General features: G+C 38.8%; 1 long non-coding RNA gene across 2 annotated transcripts in view; it reads right to left on the bottom strand.

Moving 5' to 3' along the window:
- Window positions 1-421: 421 nt before the first annotated feature.
- The window catches only part of LOC122156142, a 79,515-nt gene continuing 65,487 nt past the window's right edge, over window positions 422-14,449 (bottom strand). For both annotated transcript variants that reach the window (XR_006167385.1, XR_006167384.1), the window contains exon 3: window positions 422-1,422. This is a non-coding gene — a long non-coding RNA (uncharacterized LOC122156142). The remainder of the gene's footprint in view (window positions 1,423-14,449) is intronic.

Genomic DNA, 14,449 nt, shown 5'->3' with positions numbered 1-14,449 from the left:
AAAAAGTAAACAGCTCTAACAGGAGTGATTAGGAAGTTGCAAACACTTTTCTGGCTCCTAAACTGTGATGCTGAAAATTGGCCATATAACTGCAAATGACAGGTCTGCAGAAGCACTTCTGTAGAATATGTCATCAAAATAAAACTAAAAAAAAAAACAACCAGATGATATTTCATATGGCATTAGAAAAAGGATGGGAAATACATTATAAATAGCGCAGTGTGACAAGTAAACGAATATTACACTGCCAACTGGGATGCTGCATTCAGATTTGGTCAGTGGTTTTATAGGTGATAATACAGGAACAGAGGAGATTGAGATAAAAAAAAAATTGCTAAAATAAGTAGAGAAGAAATTTCTATATGAAAAGATGAGAGGGATTAAGTCCATTTAATTTAAAGGCAAAATAAGGTGTAATATATTAGAGGTTGCAATATAATGACTAATACAAAAGAAATATCCTACACTTCTATTCAGCGTTTCTCTCATTCAGAAATTGGAAATATTACATGATAAAAAAATCCACAAGGAGCAGTAAAGACCGTTTTTTTTTCACACAACACAAATAAGAAGTTATTGTCTGGAGCTCTTAATTCTAGCAGATTTAAAATGGACCAAACTCAAATAAAGAAATAATATGCAAATCTATCAAGTTCAGTAAATAATTATCAAGAAGTTACATGTACCTTCTTTAGATAAAACAGATTTTGGGCTGATATCATATGCCAATTCAATACAGAAAGGGCAGGAAAAGGGTAGTAAGAGAGGAAGAATAGCATGAAAATTGTTTTTCTATACCTGAAGGCATTACAACTTCAAACACGATATCTAATGCCCTGCTGACATTAGATGTAAGAATCACAAGTTTTTCATGGAGGTAAGATTCATCTTTTTCCAGTGGAAAAGCTTCTGGTGCTATTCTTGCATTGCTGCAAGCTACTGAACATACATTCCATGTGTTTGCATGCAGAGAACCCGCTGACAGTGCAGGAGTGAACCTCATCTACCCAATGCCTCAGGCCAGAATAATGGAGGAGAGAGGAAATTCCATTTCTGGTGGGAAGAAGAGAAAACATTTTCCCTACAAATTACTTAAAATAAAATAAGAATCCTGAGAGCTATTTGTTACTGTTTGTAAAAACTGAATAAGTTCCGGAGGGAACAGACTGGCGGGCAGAAATCTGGGGAAACACTGCAGAGCTAATTGATTTATTATATAACTCCATGGCTTATCAAATGATTATCACTCCACATAAATGACATGAGGAAAAAGGAACATGGTAGCTTTCCGGAGCATCAACCAGCATCTTTTTGGGAAGAAAGATTCCATGTACTATCAAATCTTCAGGAACAAGTGTCTCATGATGTGCAGCAGTTATTGAGCAGGTTTTTCCAAAAACAGAAGATCCTCCTTCCCCCTACCTTAAAAAGAGAACAAAACAAAAAGAAAAATTCCCCAGGATCACAAACAGCACAATGAGAGGGAACAAATATTAAAGAAAAAACCCAGGTCTTTGTAACCCAGTTCCTCCTACATGCATTTCCCACAAACTGTCAACATCCCACAGGAATCTACCCACGTTACACATCACAGCACAGCTCCCAACAAAGGCATCTCAGCCCATGATGTTTCAGGCAGCTTTTCAAACCGCCTTCAGTGTATCTAGGTTCACCAGCTCTGTAATTAGGTGATGAGTTTAAGCAATCCAAGAATTTATGCAGAGAGATACATCTCTGGTTTTTCAGCAAGATTTATGCCTGCAAGGTCTAGCTGGAATGAACAAAGGTTCATCTCATGAAGAAAATGAGACTTTCCATATCTCTGGAAGGCTCCAGTTCACTGAAGCACTTAAACATATGTTCAGGTTTATCCCTGTTTAGAATAACAATTAAACAAGCATGGAGAGCTCAGAGTTCCTCTCAGCTCCATGGAACTAAAGTATGCGAGTGCTCTCCTTAACAGGCTTTAGTTTGTAAACACCATCAATAATAGTGTTAATAATCATCATCATAACAACATCTGCTCTGTTTGGCTTTACATGACAACACCAGACTTCAGAAGTGAACTATGATAAATCATAATCCTGGGTCTTCCCATAAGCAAAACAGAAAAGATAACTGTGTGAATAATACAGATCCTTGCCAATACATTTTTTTTTGGTACACAACAGAGTTCTGTATGGTTACAATGACCATTCAGAATGCTGCTCTGATGTGTGAATAACTCCAAGCGAGTGAATATTTTCATTGATCTAGAAAAATGATGACTATCACATATTTCATGTTAGTCTCCAGCATAAGAGGTTAGGAAAAAAAAAAAAAAAAAAAAAAAGGTGGAAAAATGTCACTCTAGGAGATTAGGAGAATTTTAATGGAGGAAAGACAGAATATGACAAAACCTAAGATAAAATTATTGAGCTAAGCGAGCAGCCAATTCTATGGGAGACTGCAAAGTGTGTTTTCAGATGTTTTGCTAATCGTTACCCCGGTATGTGTTGAAAGAAGTGCTTCTAATGATTCTTCTCACATTCCCAAATATTCACCCAAAATGTGAATAGAAACAAATTTGGCGATCAATTATTGAAGTTTCAGCACCAATTGTATCTAGAGTAACTGACTAATCTAAACATGCATCTCTGTTTTCATCACGTATACTTTAATTGCCATAAAAACTGATTTACATTGTTATCTCTTAGGTATAATAGATGATTTCCTGTGGTCCCTTCCAAACTTCAGATGAACATCAGATACACTGTAAGCCAGACAACACACTGTAGGTCTAAATCTTCCAAAGCATTCTTAAGACCATGAACATGATCAGAGGGCTGGAGCACCTCGCTAATGAAGAAAGGTTGAGAGAGCTAGAATTGTTTAGCTTGGAGAGGAGAAGGCTGCAGCGAGACTTTATTGCAGTCTTCTAGCACTTGAAGGGAGCATATAAACAGGAGGGGGACCAACTTTTTGCATGGTCTAGTACTGATAGGACAGGGGGGAATGGCTTTAAACTAAAAGAAGAGAAATTTAAGTTAGATGCTAGGCAGAAACTCTTTCCCAGAGGGCGGTGAGGCGCTGGCACAGCTGCCCAGAGAAGCTGTGGTGCCCCATCCCTGGAGGCTCAAGGCCAGATTGGATGGGGCCCTGGGCAGCCTGAGCTGGTGGGGGGCAGCCCTGCTCACAGCAGAGGGAGTGCAACTACATGATCTCAAATGTCTCCTCCAACCTAAGCCATGCTATGATCATATGAAGACTACTATACTGATATTGCATTTATTTTATTTGCTTTCTTGTTCAGTAAACAACCTGGAAAAAAATAGTATTAGCCATAGCATGTAAATCTTGGTAACGTTTACAGACAGCTACCACACTTCTTTATCTGTAGGTGACTACTCAGCAGTGCTGCAATGAAGAGCAATAGCTAATGCTTGCTATAGCAATATTATCCAGGCAGTTGTTTTTCCAAATCTAACCTAATCCACAATTTCTTGTCTGTCAAAAGAATTGCAACTTTTTGTTATTGGTTAATTTTTTGAAGCAAGTTGATTATCACAGTTACATTTGAAAATGCAACTTTTTTACACATAATACATATATGAGTACATTTGTAAGTACAGATATAAGCATGTTAAAACATCTACAGATATCTTAATTATGTCTTACTGGTTTTTTTTTGTTTTTTTTTTTTTCCAGAAAATATTCAAAATGAGGAAAAAAAAACAGATTTAGGGGGCAAAAGACTCTCATATCTCAACTGGCACATGGTACATTTTTTCCATTTTATCTTTACTGTGACTGTATGCAAACCACTTTCAGGATACTTTCAGGAAATGTTCAGAACTTTCTAGTCACTGATTGTGAAGCAAAATTTTGGAAGAGGCTTTCAGGCATATTGCCAGTTTCTTATTCCATGGAAGGACAGGGAAACAAAGAAAGAAAGAAAAAGCACTCCGATCTCATTAGATCATTCAACACTGCTATTAATTATACATAATACAAATCCATTGATTTTTTAGCTTTTATTTGTATGTTAATATCAAGGAAAGCAAATAGAAAAGAAAATCATACAAGAGGGAAATCTTTGCTGTCTGAGTCATTACTGGAAGGACAGAATAATAATATGTGGATTGTCCACCACAGAGTCCCAAATCTCTCAACTTTCACCTCTACTTGAGTACGGCATTAGACTTCAAGTTACATAGGTGGTGGAAATGAAAAATAACTGTTGCATTTCTGAAAAAAAACTAAGCTTGCACATCCTTCCCTAGACATAAAAAAATTGTTTTAGAAAAAAATCTGTTTGTTTTTTTGTTTGTTTTAATTGCTTAAAGCACTTCTGAATGTTTTGAAATCAAGGAGGTTGCAATGGAACCATAAACAGAGGACACGCTTGGAAATAGAATTTGGGGCAAACATCTGTGCTGTCTTCCTGTAGCTCCACAACACAGATCTGTAGAATCAGAGAATCATTAAGGTTGGGAAAAAACCTGTAAGATCACCTAGTCCAACCGTCCACCTACCACGTGTATTGCCCACTATACCACATCCTTAAGTACAACATACTTAGAACTGAGAGCTCCTATTCACTGAGTCCTCTTGATTTTCCAGCTCAGTTATTGCATCCACTGCTGTTCTGCTCAGCTGGAAGATAGGGCTCCACTTCCCATTGAACTGAAGTCTGCAGGCAACAACAGGAAGAACCACTTTTGCAAGACAAAAGAAGATGGAAAGCAGAAAGAAAAAGTGCCCAAACCTCACTTCCCTTTCTCTTCTGTGGAAGTCAGCCCACGCTGTTTGAACTTTTCTGCTTTCTGTTAGATGGCCACAGTTCGTAGAAACCAGGAGGGGAGGGGAGAGTTTGGGGAAAAGAAAGGAGGGGGTTGTTGACATGTTTTTATTTGTTGGCTTTTTGTAAAATTCATGGGGTCATAGAAAAGCCAACATAAATTATAATTACTCATCACATCTGCAATTATTAGGAAGAGCTGTTCCTAGTTTCAGTCCTAATTATGGTGCTAGTAATTTCTGATTCGTTTTTAACACAGTATGAAGGATTGCACAAAGTCTGCCCATGAAAACAAGCAGTGACCATAAAGGTGTAAAATGAGATAATTACAGTCTGAAACAAAGGAAAAAAATGCTGTTATTCAATTCCTCGGTGGTAATTAAAACTTATATCTGATGGCCATAACTTCAGCATGTACTTAGGAACAGAAATGAGTTCGTTCATTGCTGGTTCTAATTTACATTTCTACAACAGTGCCGAAACAGAAAAAAAACAATGACTAAATGGAAAAGTCTCTATAATGTTGAGGTAAAAACATGTTTAGGGTCTAAATTCCCATTGCTGCAATACCAGGTTCACTAATACCAATTGGCTCTTTGTTTTCATTCACAAAAGGTGCGAGGGCAATGAAATTCTGGACCAGGCGTCCACTGAAGGGCTCTGTCTGTCTGCATGCCTCTCCTTCTACCTATGGTGGGAGAGTTGTGGACTCTTCAGACACTCCTGTGTGGCTTCTGCTTATTGCATACATTGAGCATGTAGGGAACATGAATAGAAAAGGTGCTTCAATCTGTCAGATGGAGAAAATAATACCATCAAAAGTCCTCCATGGAAAAGGAAGGAAGGAAGATAACCATCAGAGCAGTGCTGTGGGGTGACAAGTTTCTCATCCGTAGTAGGTATGGTGTCTCTTTTTGGTTAATGCTGACAAAAGACAGACTCTTCATTTTCTTTCTTCCTCTTGAGAAGATGTGCTTGGTGAGTTCTCCCTGTTACTGCTATGAGGCCTCATGGCCCCTTGAAGGGCTTGGTATGGGATGTCCAGCCCCAAGGAAGGAACTCAGGCTGGCCACAGAAGAGCAGGGTAAAAGGAGGGAAGAGAGCAATTACAAGAAATGATCGGTGGGTGATCACACCTTGATGTGTTCATTTATTCTTCTTTTCATAAATTCCAGAAAGCCATGTTCTTAATCCCAAAGACTCAGAAATATGCAGCAGAACGGTTATTTTTCCCAGAGTTGGATATATTCACCAGCCACAGCTCATTACTTGGAAACTCCTTCACAATTAAGCCTTTATCGAAACTCTTCAGGATTAATAGGACATAAATTTAGAGCAGGTTCCTTCCTGATTTTGCCAGTAGATACACAAGTATACTGTGTGTCCTGAGAGACACATGATTTGTTGTGAATAATTTAACAAGGGGGTTCTCACAAAAATATTCCCCCTTAATCTGTAACAAACTCCTTGTCCCAGGAGTCCATGTTTGTGCACACTCCTACAGAGGAGAAGTGAGAGAGCAGGCAATCTGGTTTGTGTTTCCCTGATTTGATAATCTTTTGCCTTTTAAGCAATGACTATTAGAATTAATTCATCATAAAAAAGAAAGCAATATCTTTTCCTTGAATATCATTAACTCAACAAGAAAACAAATGGCTCCACAGAACATTGGCAGCAAAGGGCAAATAATCCATTGTTAATCAAAGTAGACGTAACAGATGACACAAATCTGCTTTCACTTACAGTAAATGAGCGTACATAGATATGTACATGGATAAATAGGCTTCTCAGGAGTTTCTTCTGTGGAAGACTCATAAAACTTGGAAATGCCAAACAGATATCTTTGTGTCCCCTGTGCTGTTGCTCATAAACTTCAAGTACATTTACTGTAAAAGTGACATCGCCACATATTATTGCTCACTATGTGTAAGGCAAATTACTTCTTTGAAACAATCAGATGATGAATGCATTCACAGTATTTTAAGTAGACAAACATAACAGATAATCACCTATATAATTAATCTAAGTCATTTGATATTGCATTATGGAAACACTCTGCTACAACACAAGGCGTGCTCTTCTCACAGTAAGCTAACCCCAGCCACTCCTTTATACATGTTAGTTTCCTGCACTGCTGCAGCCTATTAAGCACCTGCCTATTGAAATTTTTCTTCAAATAAAGACACTCAAAATCAGGTTGCTTGGCATTCCCAGAGCTTTAAAGTATTTTTAAGTGCAGTCTGTAATGCCTTTTGCACTTGATAAAACCTCCTGAAATCTTAATGAGGTAATATGAATTCTCGTGACAAGTGACGTATTTGCGTGAAGAATATTAATCTTGCAACATGTAGCATAATATCTATCTAGAATGGGTTAATCTTACAGAAAGGGTCAAAAACTTGTTTCTGTTGAATAGAATATAGTTCTGTGACTAACTCACTGTGAATTGAAGTATCTCCACAGCTAATAATGTGCTGCACAAGCTCAGCAAGAACAGAGTTTGGTTAGAAGAGATGTAAGCATTAAATAATGTGGTAAGATGGAGGCAGTCAAACACAGAAGGTGTCTATTTAGAGTATTTAAGAAACTATCCATTTGGTTCAATTGCTTATTAAAGACTTTTTAATGCTGCATTTCAAGAAGCCTTTCTCTTACTGAAAATTAGCTTCTCCATAAATTTCTCTTCCCCTTAGTATGGATCACTGCAGTAAATCTGCATTGATGAAGGGCATTATCTTTCCCTGCATCTAACATCTCTACCATTTCATTTTTATAGGTTTTCTTTGATTTGCACAACTATTAGCTGCTTTTATGCTTATGAGAGCATATGACAGAACTGAAAGGATGCATACTTAATGATATTCAACATGTTTCTATCATCCTGTTTTTATACCAGCATAAAACTAGTACAATACAATGATAAATCAAGCCTGAAACAGATAAATCTTAAAAGGACAGTCTCAAAAGGAGAGTTATTTTCTGTTTTGGGTTGTGTTTGTTGTTGTTCTTTTTTAGTTACTCTCACAGTTGCTTTCATAGTTGATTTTTGCTTTTTAAATAAACTTAACTGTTCTATTTCACCATTCTTTTCCATCTTCTGAAAGTCTATGTGACATCCAGGATATTGCAGAACATTCATTTGTGCAGAGTCCCTGGCAGAGGTGTCTCATAGCTGTGGCTTACCAAACCCAAATGCTCACATTTGCTCATCATGTAGAAGAAAACAAAAGTGAAATGGCATGTGTAGCATACGAAGTAAGTTTTTATAGGCCAAGTGCAGTAAGACAGTTCTGGCTTCTGGGATACATGTGTGTCTGTACAGAAAGGGTACTTCCCATCATGTTGGTTTTGACATTTGCCACAGCAGCATGTCTAACTTTCTCAACACTGTTCTGACATCCAGACTGCCATCAGTAAAGGATGATGAAGCTGCAGTTTCATGATAGCTGTCACATACAATTTGTTTTGAGCTGGCTTCGCATACTTAAAAATCAAACCACAAATTTTACCATAGGGACACTTCTGTTTCTTAATAGGATAATTATGTGGACACCCGGAACACTTTGGGGCACCTCTCAAGAAGGTGATTTCACAGCTAGAGCTCTTGATTACCTCTGGACATCTCAGAGGTTCAGAGGATCTCAAGACCAACTGCACCCCATCTGCAGTGGTCCTGTGCTCCTGCCCTGTCTGCTCCCTTCCACGAGGATGGGTGGATTCTTGCCTCATATGCAGCAAGCTGAGGAAATGCATTTCACTCAAAGCAGCTGACAAGGACTACTGCAAGGAAACATTGAGCTTACTACAAAGTCATCTTCTGCAGTTAATTCACTGCATACTCATTTGAGTAGCAGAGCTGGAGTGAGGATGGGACAGGAGTGTGGCTTGGGAGCAAGGGAGCAGGCAGGTCATCAGCACTGCCAACGTGGATTGGTTTAACCTGCCACCGCGCTTTGTCTTCTGGTTATGGTTTCATATTCTGTTCAGTCCTGCCAAAGAAGATGGAGGAGGTCCCATCTTCTCTCCTTCTCTAGCCAGATTCTTCTGCTCAGTCCCCATGGGATGGCTGTGGCCCTGAGGCAAATCAATTTTGAGAACTAACACAGTGGAAACCTAACACTGGTTGTAAAAAAACACAAATAAAAGAGAAATTTTCTGCTAGATATGTCAATATGACAGCTGAGTCAATTCTCCTAAAGGCTGTGATTGTTATACCTGATATGAGAAGGAAGAAAAGTACATGCAATTGGACAAAGGGTACAAAGGACAGTTACAGGAGCATCTTATTCAGTAGATATTTGGCAGTGTCTTGACAGCGCTGCTTTTAATGTTAGCACAATTTCTCCAACCCTCTGAGTCCTCCAGTTTGGATGGAGTGGGGCTTAAAGGTGGGAAACAACCACAGAGATAAATTGTACAAGGATTACTTTGAAAGTAATTCCTCCCATTTATGATGTTGGCACATGACATCAGAGGCAGATGTTGGTGATACGGCAGTAGAGGCTCTATCTTCCCACCATTATCCCATTACATGCTGTTGCCATGTGACAGATGGCAGCAGAGGTGCAATCTGAAACAATGGTGCCTGATGTGGAAATGAGTAAGAAGCAAAGGTGTGTCACTGAATTCCTCTGTGTGGAAAAAATGGCACCCACTGACATTCACTGACACTTGTTGAACACTGATGGAAACTGAAGAGTGAATATGCATACAATGAGGTGGTGGGTGATACACAGTGACAGCGGGTCACCTCTGTTGGTGCAGATTGTTATGAGAACAACATGCACACTCTTGTTCATTGCTGGCAAAAATGCATACCTAGTGGTGGTGACTATGTTGAAAAATAGTGCTCTGTAGCTGAGAATTTTCTCTATCAAATTGTGTTATTGTGCTCTTTGTAGGTGTTGTGTTTTCCACAGAATTACTTTCAGAGCAAACTCCACAGCTCATGAAAGTTCATCCACCAGGGCTAATCCTGGCCAGATCACCTCCTGGAAGCCCCTGAAGGAGTAATCTGTGAGCTCAGGACTCAGCAGATAACAGGCAGAGACCTCCAAACCCACAAAACTACACATTTACTTCTCTCTGCAAAGGTAGGACAGCAGAATAGAAGACAGAGCAATAATAGTTCTCAGTGACCTGTACGGTTTTGTGTTATTGCTACCAGTTAACTTTAGGTACATATTTTTCAAAACGTCATTTTGTTTCAACGTTTACATTTTTATATAAAGGATGACTGTATTTAAATAGTATGATCCATCTTTCTTTACTACGCAGTTGTGATGTTTGCCTTCCACTGTTCCCATGACAATTTGTATGATTTATTATGACAAAGCACTAGCCACAGTAACTACAGACACAGATCTCTGACAGCAAAATATACTACATATTTTAAAGTTGTTTATACTATACATGTGTGTTTTCAATCCAATGAAAAGTAGAGAGAAATTCGCCAACAATTTCCTAAATGGAAAAGATCTAGATAAGACAAGGAAAAAGATCACATTTCTGAACCTCATAGTAAAAATAAAATTAAACTAAACAAAACAAACAAACAAAAAAAGCCTTCTAAAATATTCTTCAGAGAAATTACTATTTTCTGCTATAATGGAGTTTCACCAGGCCTCGCTGAGTTCCATTCCATTCTAATTTTTCATATAAACACTCTCACATCCACTAGTTTGTATTGGGCTGTATTTGTAGGGTCAGCTACTGCCTTTTCTTGTTAGGAAATTCAGAAATGTTCTTCAAGCAATCTTTCTGGTTAGAAATGTATTGCTTAATCATTTACTTGGCCATTGATTAAACTACAAATTGCAGTATTGCTTGGCATATGCAATATCTCAACGGGTTCAATTCTCAGTATTTAATAAAATGCTGAAAAGTTCATGTGTATGTGTGCTCAGAAGCAAATCAGCAGTTGGTCATAAATTGATAAAATCGGGGGAGTGAAAAACGTAGCATGTTTTTCCAGCTTTATGAGACTCTTACATGTCAAAAATCCTACCACATATGCCTACAGACTGTCAGTATAGTTTACCTCAGTTGACTCACCATTTTAATCAGTGAAAAGCTCATCAAACTTCCTACATGCTAAAATACTGACAAATAATATCTGTGCAAATTAATTATTGTTAATGTACAAGACATTGCTGAATTAATAATCTCCCATTATACTAGAGGAATTTACATACTGAGATTAGTTATCTAAGGAACGAATGAACATTTGAAGTTGTCTGTGATATGTATCACACAACATCATAAGAAACAGAGAATTAAACTCAGAATGAAGAAAAAAAAAACACCAGAGGAAAGGATTCATTTCCCTACACAGGCATGATGACAGAACTTCAGACTTTCGGAAAACTCTTAAATGTTAGATAATGAAACTGTCTTATTTATTCAAGGTTTACTATCTGATGTTAGTATGAAGGCAGAAAGAAAATATGAAGTGAGAAACTCAGTGCAACTTGAGGAACACAGTATCAGCGTATTTCCTTGGTTTTAAATCTACCCTCGGTTCCACAAACACACAAGACCTCTGCTTATTTTGAGTTTTGCTGGATCACTTAGGGCATGTCATTTACTCTCCCTGTGCCCTCATTTTCTCCTGGAGACAATACACTGATCTCTGTGTTAAAGGATACCAAAGTGTAGCCATGAAACTATGCTGTATTTGATCATACCTTCTTGATCATCACTGCTCTTTCCCTCAGGACAAACAAGAAGAGAAATTAAACATAAACACTGTCATCCAGCTTCCTATGACTCTGCTTAGGAAAAAAGCATTTTTAATTAAAAGATGTTTCTCACTCATACACCAAACAGCAGAGGTGAAATTATAGTTTCATTAAATATGATATAGTTTTTGCCATCAACCTCAATGGAGCTGGATTCAATTTTCCTTGGCAGGATTCTGTATACCAACTCATTCTGAACTACATTTACAGTGTATTTCACTAAAATATATGCTTGTAAGGGAAAAAGTCTCCTCTGGATGGACGCCACACTCAAACAAGGCTATGAGAAACAGCCCTTTTATTCAGAAAGTTAGAGGGTGGAAGTATGGCTTAAAATCTATGATTGAAATTAAACAACAACCTAAATTGTGGACATTCTTAAGGCTCTGAAACATGTATCTTTGTCCTCTGTCTGGGTTTCCGATGAGGTATCAGATTTTCAAAATGATACCCAAGAAGAACAGGCAATTTATTGCTTTTCCCAGTTTCTGTTTTTCTCGAGCTCCACAGCTAAACGAACGAGAAAAGCCGTTTGTACAAGGTGGAGTAGATATGTTAACATGCACGCTGATTTTATGGTTGGCGTATAAGGAACACAGCAATGAAGAACACTCTTAAACTTCCATTTATTTACACAGCAGCTATGGCATTTGGGTAACTGAAGAGAATTGATTAGCAAGAAGGCTGTTAAACAGCAGTGCTATAGCAGGCACTGCACTGGGGATTATAGGTTTACTTCACTCATTAGTGCCCTCCTGGAGTCTTTATGAGTCAATTCTAAAACAAAAAAAAAAAAAAAAAAAGGAGCATTCTGAATTTTGTTTAGAATAAAAGCAGAATGATGCTTTTCCCTGCACAGAAATCCCATAGTTGAGATCCTCCAGAAAACAACAACAGCAAAAGCCAAAAAAAACCCCACCCAAAAATGAAGGAAGTCTTAGGATTCCCCAGCCAAATTATTCTTTCCATGTGAATTCTTGCTTGCAGCACTGTATGTCATCACTGAACCACTTTAGTGAACCCTGGATAGCGTGGCATGCTGAAAAACGGATCTGTATCTGCCATGGTAAGCATGATTTTTGCGGTTGTCCACCAGGATCACCTGGGACATGGCAGCTGTGTGACTTGGGGAGGGCAGAGCTCTGTTACTGCCTCAGGAACCAGCTTGCAGCCCCTCCACGTATGGACAGGCAGGCAAAATTTCAAGCCCTTAGGGACAGCAGCACAGAGACTCATTATACCGTCATGTCTGCAAAGGTTCTGCAAGTTTGAACCATGCCATGGCTATGTACAGGGGACTCCCCAGCACTTGGGATCTCTTGCAAACCAACTGTTATATAGGGACAACCCAATGGGGAAAGTGGCTTCACGAATAGGCAAGAAATAAAGTTCTCATCTTTGTGGTTTTAATAAGAACGTGACATAAGGACATGCGCACAGTGAACCCCAAAGAACAGTATAGCTATTAACATGATGGGCACACGGACTACCTGGCCCAGTCAGCTCCTGGAGGTTTCCAGGGCCCACTGAGAACCACTAGAGGGCTCACAATGTATTTAGAGGGTTAGTACATGTCATACATAAAAATATTCTCATTTTACTTTCTGCACCTCCATTTGTATGCTCAATGTATTTCAGAACTCAACCTGCTGAAGCATGCCCATACTGTAAATTGAGTTCCATGGATTCTCATGGGCTTACTTCCGTATGGGGACACACCATGCTTTGACCTCTTCTGTGTAAACAAGCCTCCCACACAAAATAGCTGCGGCCTCATCATGCTGCTCATTACTCAGCAGTCACTAACCAGAGGCAGCATTCAGCAAAACAGGGGCTGCCATCAGAGCTTCCAGGGGAGCAGATTAAGTTCACTGTGTCAGTTGTAGCCATATCAGTTATACCAGTGTCTCAGGCGTATCAGTATGCATTAGTATGAGGTACCACAGTGTATCACATCTACTGGTGCTTCAGAAAGAAAACAAAAAACATTGCCTTGTTTCCCTCCATATTCCCCATAGAAACAGAAAAATAAAAGCTATAGTAAAGCTATCTGAAAGGGAAAAAGACATGATCTTAATACACCGTACCTTGTTCCTAATTAGGGGATTCATATATATGTTCTGGAACAGCAGTCTTTTAGGCATGTGAAGACTTTGGTAAATTGCTCATAGGGTCAAGGAGGTTTTCAATCCCTATAATAAGACATGAAAGCTATATGTGGTATATGAGCAGAACTGGTAAATAGTACAAACTACCCGTAAGTCATGCTTCTTCCTAAGCATGCTTCCCGCCTTGTCAATGAGGAAGAATACAAAACTAGTGCAATGGGTTTTCTTTTTCCTCTCTTACCACTCACTGACCCAAAGACCTAGTTATAACATTCTGTGCTGAGAGTAAAGTAGTAAAATATACCCCAAACTAAAATAAATGTGAAGGCAATTATCATGAGAGTATTTCAAAGTGAACTAAAATGGATTTCCTTCTTTTTTTTCTGCTTTTTCCCTTTCCTCTCTAAAAGAGGCTGCCAAGGGAATTACTGTGATTACTCTGCATGTTTTGCAGATGGTTGGCTGCTGCATGGGTTTCTCAAGAGAGGTCAACATCCTATAGCAACCAGCTTGGATGCTGCCCTCCACACCAGAAGAGCTGTGGAAGTCCTTGTCAGCAAAGGATTTGCTGACATTCCAAACTGAAGTTTCTGGGACCAGTCACCTCCTTAAAGCTCAGACAGAAGCCTTTCCTTGAACTGCAGCTTGATTCTATTCTCCCTAAACCCAACAGAAATACTTCTCTTGACAGGAATGGAAGCTGAATGGGACTTAACATTTTTAAAAGTATTTATATCTGAATACATATGTATCAATACACATACACATACAAAAGCTGTTGAGGTTGTCAGAAGCCATGTTCAATGTTGGTCACAGGAGTC

This window comes from Centrocercus urophasianus, unplaced genomic scaffold (assembly GCF_019232065.1).
Source record: "Centrocercus urophasianus isolate 14NV4802_14NV808 unplaced genomic scaffold, USGS_Curo_1.0 seq_12, whole genome shotgun sequence".
Lineage (NCBI taxonomy): Eukaryota > Metazoa > Chordata > Aves > Galliformes > Phasianidae > Centrocercus > Centrocercus urophasianus.
The sequence above is the reverse complement of the archived record's forward strand: the minus strand, read 5'-3'. Positions and strand labels throughout refer to the sequence as shown.